This window comes from the organism of the source record quoted next, unplaced genomic scaffold (assembly GCF_019419815.1).
Source record: "Pyrus x bretschneideri cultivar Hongxiangsu unplaced genomic scaffold, Pyrus_bretschneideri_v1 Contig46, whole genome shotgun sequence".
In the NCBI taxonomy this organism is placed as follows: domain Eukaryota; kingdom Viridiplantae; phylum Streptophyta; class Magnoliopsida; order Rosales; family Rosaceae; genus Pyrus; species Pyrus x bretschneideri.
The window spans coordinates 1,712,497-1,721,578 of NW_025999783.1; positions in this window are offsets into that span (position 1 = coordinate 1,712,497).

Sequence of the window (9,082 nt, forward strand, 5' to 3'; positions counted from 1 at the left end):
CTACTAAGACATTGGAGAAAACTCTTCTCTTAATGCTATTAGGCAGGTGGGATGCTTGAATTTATATAGAACTCAAGCCACCTTTTTTGAAACAGTATGAATGTTGCCTAAAGTTCCAACGAACAAATATAACTCATGAATTTGAATTCAATGACACATGACTCTTATTTTTCATTCATACAAAAATTAAATATTATAATATTAATTATAATAAATAATTTCCAACAAAAGTAAATAAATTAAGATCCCATTGGCAACTCTCTTCCCCACCTTCTCCACCACGTTGTCGACACCATCCAACGCCGGCAACTCCGTAACCTTTATGTGGTAATAACCCAGTGGAGCTATGGCGGAGTCGAATCGGCACTTGAGACGAACACAAATTGGCACTGGCGTTGGACCTGAATCGATACCTGGCGGCTGGCTGGACCCGATCGATGCTGACAGCGAAGAGGGAGATGAGAAAGATGAGGGAGATGAGGGAGAAAAGAGGGTGAAGGTAGGGTTGTAGAGTTTTGTGGTTGGAGTTTGCCGAAGGACTTAATTAGTTTGGTGTTTAAAAACTCTAAAAAAAACACACCATCTTTGTTTTTATCAAATATGCTTTGTTTTTAAGTTATTCTTAAATTCAATTTTTATAAACATGCCAACTAAACAAATATTTAAGTTTACAACTCAAAACTTGTTTTTGAGTTATAAAAACTGTATTTGGATTAAATACCAAACAGACTCGTAATTTTGTCATTTAATTTGTACAATCATAAATCAAATTTGGGAAAAAATCATAAACAATAATAAGTTGTATATACAAGTCATTTGGCACAACTCCTATTTGATGGAACAAGCTTCAACTTGTCTATAGTTAGAATACAATATATAATATTGTTAAGGGCCTTTTTTTTGTTTTATTTTTTATTTTTGAGAGAAGTACGATATTTATTAATGTAAAATAAAAACGTACAAAGCAGAGAATAGCGTGCTCAAATCTTATTGGGCTTTCAACCCAGTCAAAAGAAAAAAAAGCGTTCCACACGGACAACTAACTTCATCAATCCTGTCAATCCCAGATTGAGCAAGTCGATGGGCAGCGGAATTGGCCTACTTACGAACATGATTAAGCCTAACATGGGCAGCGGAATTGGCCTTCTTTCGAACATGTTAAGGGCCTATTTGTTACACATCGTTAAGGGGAGTAAACTAGTTGCGACTAATATCCCACATTTGGTACGACAAATGATTAACTTAAATGAGACTAGCTCGAATTCGTTCGGACTTCACGGCTCGCTAAGAGTTTCTTCAAAAGAGATGTCTAAATGTCTAAATTAGTAATAACGGTAAGAAAATACACCAATAATGTTTTTCAACCGAGCAGCTAAATCTAATGTGGCATGACATGAAACATCATCTCTTCCCTTGCTACCAAATTTAACAGCAGCTTCAAATATTTTTTTAATTCATTATTTAATGTTTTTTATTAAATTTTTATCAAATCTCCAACTTTCCTCTCTCACTGGAATCTAGAATCTCAGCCACTGCTCATCCTTCTTCTTCCCTTTTCTGGGAACCAAACCTAGAAACAAACCTCACGATCTCAACCTAAAACCCAAATGTAAGGATTGCTGATTTGGCGTTTAAACCTAAACGTAAATCTGATGTGGGGTTTACTTTTGTCTGTTATAAGAGCATCGACGCTCGTCCTTCTCCATTTCGCACCGTAGCTCAGACAAGAGCTCTCGAATCTTCGTTGCAATCCCAAAAAAGAAGGTGCATGGAGTCCATCACCACACCTGCAAATGGAGTTGCATGCCTAAAGGTAAAATCCGCTCTTCCCTTCTTCACCGTGGTCTTCATAGTTGGATTTTTTCTCTGCAATGGAAATTAATTCGTATTCTTATCTATGCACCTCGTCTTTCTCCTTCTTCTCTCCTCCCTTTCCGTTTTTAAAACGAAACGAGAAAGAAGACTAGGACGAGCACCGCTCTGTCTAGTTGAAGTTGCATCCATCTTGAGAATCCAGATCGATTAAAATATAAATATCAAATTTTTCCCTACAACAATCCTCTTTTTTATTTATTTTTTTACTTTTTCATTTTAAATTTATCATCAACGAAACGGGAAAAAAAAGAGACTGAGAGAATGATGGAGAAGAGAAACAGGTGGATAGACAAAGTTTCATAAAAGAGAGAAAGAAGACGATCAGGAGAAGTCTAGAAAGAAGGGCTGGGCTTCGTTTCGCGTTTAAAAAATAAATAAAAAATGAAAAGAAAATAGTGTAAGAAAATAATAATTTAACGAAAAATTATATTTTTATTTTTTTCGAATACTATTCATTACACCTTTATTTGTCATTGGTCACTAAAATTAAAGTTTTTTTTTTAACTTTTCCTTAATTTTTCTTTAAAATATTGCAAGGAAGGAGGTTGCTAGGAAAGTTTAAGAAAATTAAAAATGGGAAGAAAAAGAAAAGTTATTGAGTATAAAAATATTATAGTCCGAGATATACTTCGCAATTGCATCAAACACTTTATTATTTTTATCCAGCTTAGTTTATGTCAAGTCAGTCTAACTTAATTCCTAAAACTAAACTAGTACGAGATAGTTTGGTGCAATAAACGCACTCTTCTTGTGCTATCACAACTTGAAATATTATTAATACTTGCTTAAAGAAAGCAACAAGAACTAATATTACTAAAGGATAAGATGTCCGGTTTTTGTTGGATATTCCTTGCATGGTTTTTTATATTAACATTTCACATATTGAATACACTTCACATTAAAATTAAGGATAAATTACATTTTACCTCCTCAGATTTGGGGTCGATTTCAACTCCTTACAACATCTTTAAAACATTTCAATTTTATACATTCACTTATCATTTTATTTCAATTTCATACATCGGTTAGAAAATCTGTTAAGTAAACCATTAAGTGATGACGTGGCAAATATGGAATCCACATATGTGCTGATGTGGCTGCCAAATTTGTGCCACGTGGCAAAAAAATAATTTTTTATGCATTTAAAATATTAAAATATTAATCCTATTTATATAAAAATTTAAAAAAAAAGCCCCAATCGAACTCAGAAACCATTCCCCCCCCCCCCCGAGATCCACTCCCTCTCCTCCGCCCCACTCTCTCTCTCTCCTCCAGTAATCGAATCCAATTCACAACCCGAACCCGCACACCTCCACACCCATAAACGATGAGCAGAGCCGAAGAAGAAGAAGACTAAGACAGCGAGTGCTTCTACGAGTCTCTCAATCGCATTGTCTCCTCCTCTTGTTCTTGTTCAACATTGAACTCCAACAAATGAGGATGGTTTCTGGGTTAGTGGGGGAAGGAAGGTGATGGACGAACGAGGATGGATGGGTTGGTGGGTCTCTGGGGAGAGAGAAGGGAAGGGAGGTGAAGCGAGTGGAGGAGAGAGAGAAGGTGGGATGGGGTGGGGCAGAGGAAAATGAGTGGGTCAAGGGGGGATGGTTTCTGGGTTTGATTGGGGTTCTTTTTTTTTTTTATTTTTTTTCATTTTTTAAGTTTATAAATAGGATAAATATATTAATATTTTAAATGCATAAAAAAAAATTTTTTTGCCACGTGGCACAAATTTAGCAGTCATGTCAGCACAAATGTGGATCCTATATTTGTCACGTCAGCACTTAATGGTTTACTTAACAGATTTTCTAATGGATGTATAAAATTGAAATATTTTAAAGTTGTTGTAAGGAATTGAAATCGATCCCAAACCTGAGGCGGTAAAATGTAAGTTACCCTAAAATTAAATATTAAATAACTTATATATCTTAATCTGCAATGATAATTTCGACCTCATAAGGTTTCAAAAAGTTCTAAAACACACCAAATCACTTTTAACGTGTATATGAGTATATCACAAGATTATTATCTCTTCTTCAACTCTCAAAACCATTCTTACCATTCATTGTAGAACAAAACCCTAATCAATGAAACTACAAACATGTTGATTGAAAAAAAAATATATATATTTTTGACCAATGGAATGAAATCAACTTTTTAGAAAAATATGAAAATTTCGTCCATAATGGATTCTCAAATCTAGATATCATTTTTTGAAAGGGAGGAGAAACAACATAAAAATTACTTCATAATTCGAAGATGTGAAGAGTTTGAGGTATAAAAAATAAAAATAAAAACATAAAATACGTATTTGCATCTAAGATGTGAAGAGTGGAGTGTATGTTTGTTGAGAGAACGAGGTGCAAGGGTATTATGAGAAAGTATATGGGGTTATTAAGATTAATTGAAAAAACAGATGTGGGTTATGTTAAGTATGTGGGATGTAGGGTGTTAAACATGCCTATTTGCATTCCATTTTTCAGGGATGGGCTCATTCCCTCACGTGGACGCTTCTTCAACATAGAGAGTTTATAATCAGAGTTGTTGATTCATTTTATTACATTTTGGCAAGTCAACAATCACCAATTTGAATGATTTTTTGTACAGAAGATTTTCAAATGAAAGTTAAGAGATTGAACGATTCTGATTATGAAATTTTTATAGTAAAATGCGTTACAAGTCAAAAAAATGAGCTCAACACTCAAAAAGAGAATCCAAGCATTATGCGGTGCTTATTAGCTCAATTAATATGGTTTGTACGTATATTCAATTAATCTTGGGTACTTCGCTGCTGAGTCCTAACAAGAAAGAACTAAATAGTGAAAGAAGCTGTACTGGTGAAACTAGATAATTTATTAATTATATAATGAAGATTTTGGATGCGATCTCTAACTACCAATATTCTTTGACTGAAATCTTTGTGGTTTTTAGTTTTTATCAAAGTTCTCAACATTAATGTAATAATGAATTTCTATGTAGGTTATTATATTTTTAAATTAAAAATAAAACTTGTAGTTATTTATATCAATGAGATTTTAAATAAAATCCATAATTTATGGAATTAAAAATACTAAAGATAAATTATACTCTCCAATAGATTATGTATATATACACATGGGTACGTTCATCAAAACTAACCAAAAAATTATTGAACCAAAACATGGGTACATTTTTCAAAAACACAAACAAAAGCAAAAACAAAAAAGATATTAGGCTTCATAACATTATTAAATTTCTTCTATTAAACTTGATATGGATACATTTTCAAATCAACGAAATAGAATGTACCCTTATAAGTTTAAAAAATGGATTGGAAAAAAGATTGAATGAATTTTATATAAAAAATGGGCACATTTTATATTTAAAAAAGGGTACATTTGACATATACCAAATTGGTATATTTAATTAGAAAAAATTGAAAAGTTATTGAATGGGTACATATAAGATTAAAAAATTAAAAATTTTGAATAAAAAAATTTATGGGTACAAACTTATTCTAATTTTATTTTTTATATTTTGGAAATGTTATGAATTGAAAATTAATTAGGAGTTTAATAAGGGTGTGAGTATTAAAAACCTTAATCAATTACTAATTTTTATTTTAAAAATTTATGTAACTGACATATAGTTCATTAAACATTAATGTTAGGGACTTTAATCAAAATCTAAAAACTGATAAGGTCTTAGTCAATGAACGTTAGAAATTAGGGACTGAATACTAATTTTTCCTTAAAAAGACTAGTACAAGATATAGAAAGACCAAAAGACAATTCAACCCACTCCAATTGTGACGTCGTCGCAAATCCACCACCACCACCACGAAGAATAACAACGAACAAACTGGATGAAAGGAAATAGGGGTGAGCAAGCCACCCGTGCAAAAAGCACTCCCATAATTCTACCAAATAGTGCTAATAACACTTTAACAACCATACAACATCAAAATGCACTGCCAAGAAGAGACATTCGATGAGCCGAGTAGTAGAGTTTGGTGGTGGAAGACTGATGACAGAAAGAAACACTCGAGGAAGAAAGATGCATAAAAGCCCATATCTAAGTCAAGCTCAAGGAAGTTAAAGACAAAACCTCAAAGAACACTAGAAATTAAGGGCCAAAATGAAATAGAAATGCATAGAGGCAAAGGAGATGAGAAAGAAGTAGTTGAGATTGGCATGCAAGTAATAGGGTTTGCCACCGACCCCGTCAAAAGTAGGAGCCGGCTGCAAGGAGGGTGTTTCACGTTTTTTATTGCTTTCGGATAGAGAGGTAGAGGATGGTACAGCCGAAACTTGACTCTCTATCACAAAATGATTTAGTGATTTGAAAGAGCTAAGAAAAGCAATGTAATCATTTAATTGCTGAAACTAAGGGCAGTCCATGGTTTCCATACCATAGATTAGATTAGAGTGGTTAGACGGCCACCTGTCTTATCAAACTTGGGATATTATACTTATATATGTCAATTATATTCAAACATCCAACCTTAAGAGGTGGAGGGTTTGGAATTGTCCAAAACTATACTATCCCAGCATACAGAAAAAACATGTTTATATATTGATTTGGTAAAGGAATATTGGAACGAAAGCTAAAGGTAGAATAAAAGTTTCAATTGAGGGCTTATTTGAGAATTACCACTGGTAGATTTTCCTACAAATATATATTTAATTATACGAATCATTTAGTTTTTAAGAATTTTTTTAAAGATTTTCGTTACAAAAAAATCATTTAATCACTCAATTAATCTTGGTTATTTTAGGATTGATTTGGAATTGTGGTACTTTTAATAAAGCAGTTTGTTAAAAAATCTGGAACATTAAAGGTGTTTATTAAAACAAAACAAAAAAATTGTTTTTTTTTTAACCGCTATTAATGAAAGTCATACAAATATAGAAAAGTAGAAGCAGCCAATACCATGCTTCTAAAAAAAAGTTCATGCTCATTTAATGAAATTTTCAAATGGCAAGTATACCACCACATATTTTACAAAATTATAATTTTTGTGTGAAGACCCGTCCCTAATTTTCCATGTAATTTTATCCCCGAGTATATAATTTGACATTTGTGCCCTTATTGGTAAAGTGACGTGGGCGTGGTTTTTTGGCTTTAAATTGTTTTTCTTGTTATCGTAATTAAATAGTACTTGTTATTACAAACGCTTGAGCGCGAGTTAGGCTCGAATCGGACTTGTAACGAAAAAGTTACGTTATGTTAAAGTGTGTTGACAACGGTAAATTTGTACACGTGTGTACTAATATTCCAGTGTTGGAAACAATATTTTCGATAGGGTACGTTAGATTTCATCTGACTTCATTTGTACAAAATCCTATAATTTTTCTTCTTTAAAATTGGAACCGTGACTTGTTGTTCACCCGCCAATCAAATCCATCCCTCACATCTCTCTACCAACCAGACTCACCTTCTCTCTTCCTTATTCCACCAATTAGAAAACATCATCTCACACTCTCTCATCTTCTCCTTCTCTCTTTATCCCGAGACTCTCTCTTCTCTACAACACCAAGGATCATCATCAAAACCTTATAGATTGAGCATAAAACCACCATCCTCGTGATCCTCTTATGATCCCTCTGATGAGTTTCATGCCGAGTTACAAGGTTTTAGACATGGGGAAGCTTCTACACAACTCCCTAGGGTCCCTAGACTAAGTTCGAAGTCCAGTTGACATTGAAACAAGCGAGTTCAAGGAGTCGAAGTTTAGGCCGAACCTTTCAAGGATTTTTCAAGCCATTTTCCATCCATTTTTGGACTTTTGGAAGGTAAAATCTTGTTCTCCTTGTCATGGCCTTCATTTCCAAATAAAGATTGTTGAAAATGGCTGAGAAATGAGCAAGTTATGCGATTTTGAAAATTTTCCCAGAAACCGGCAAAAATTTCCAAAAACCAGTGAACCAAACGGCGACAGACGACGATGCTCACCGGAGAAGAAGAAGAATATTTCGTCAAAGTTGACGGAATATTCTAACAGCGTCTAGTAACATAGTTACTATTTAACGAAATATTCCGTCAATTCTGACGGAATATTCCTAACGGCCATCAGTCTCTGTCAGTCACTGGCCTGTGCATGGGGGCATGTGTGGCCATGGGCTAGCCGGCGCGTGACGGCACGTCCGGCCATCGACCAACAAGTGTTTGACACTATGGGTCCGTGACTTCGTGTAGATCATTTTCGTATATTCAAACCTTCCGTTTGAGCAAAGTATGGGAGATTTACCTAGCCTTTTTTAATATGTCCTATTTAATTTATTAGTTTAGTTATTTCACATATAGGTGAAAATTATCCCGAGGATGTAAGAGGTCAAGCAAGGCTAGGAGGCTATGATCCGACCACGTATTAGTGAGTGGGCAATTGTTTTCGTGTGTGTGTCTATATATATATAATTTATAGTTACCACAAATGCTATTGAATCGAATTATGCATATCATACCATTATTGTTTTTAGATTGATATTACGTCTATTATGCCATGATTAAATATGTTATAAGAAATGTTATATTGCTGTGAAATGGCAAAATAATCCAACGGGATGCACAACTACGTTTATTATGTTGACTAGAATTATTGAATGGTTATGGCAAGTTTATATTTATGCATTTAGTCTGGTCATCATTGCTGCACCCCGATGTTAGTGCCCGCCCGAGGCCAGAGCTAGTCTTTCAAGTGTATGTTCACCTCTGCACCGCACGCTCGCCTTAGATCCAAGTAGGTGCCAGTCTTATCATACAGGTTGCATTAGGCAACTTCAACTCGTAGGTGACCACGATTATCACTATGCTTCACATGATTGTAGCACTAGAGCATACTTATATATTACACCCCAGTCATGTTCATGTCAGAAACTATCTGCATGAACTCGTGTGCTAGCGTAGATTGATGAGCAACTTGTTTTCATTATGCTATTGTTGAAATATTGTAGTTTGGCGTAGTCTGGCATTATTGTTTAATTACAGTTGTTTTCATACTTATATGTACTATGATTTTATGGAAACTATACATGCTTTACAGCGAGGGGTTAGTATGCTCTGAAAAATAAATTTGTTTTATAAACTTTTGTTTTTGCCCACTCACACTCTATTTTTCGCCCCTCCAGGTCATAGATAGCAGAATTACTCTGTGGTGTACGAGGATTAACCGGTGATTCTGACATATCCCTGTTTAAATGTAGGAACTTATCCCGTTGTGTACTAAGTACTT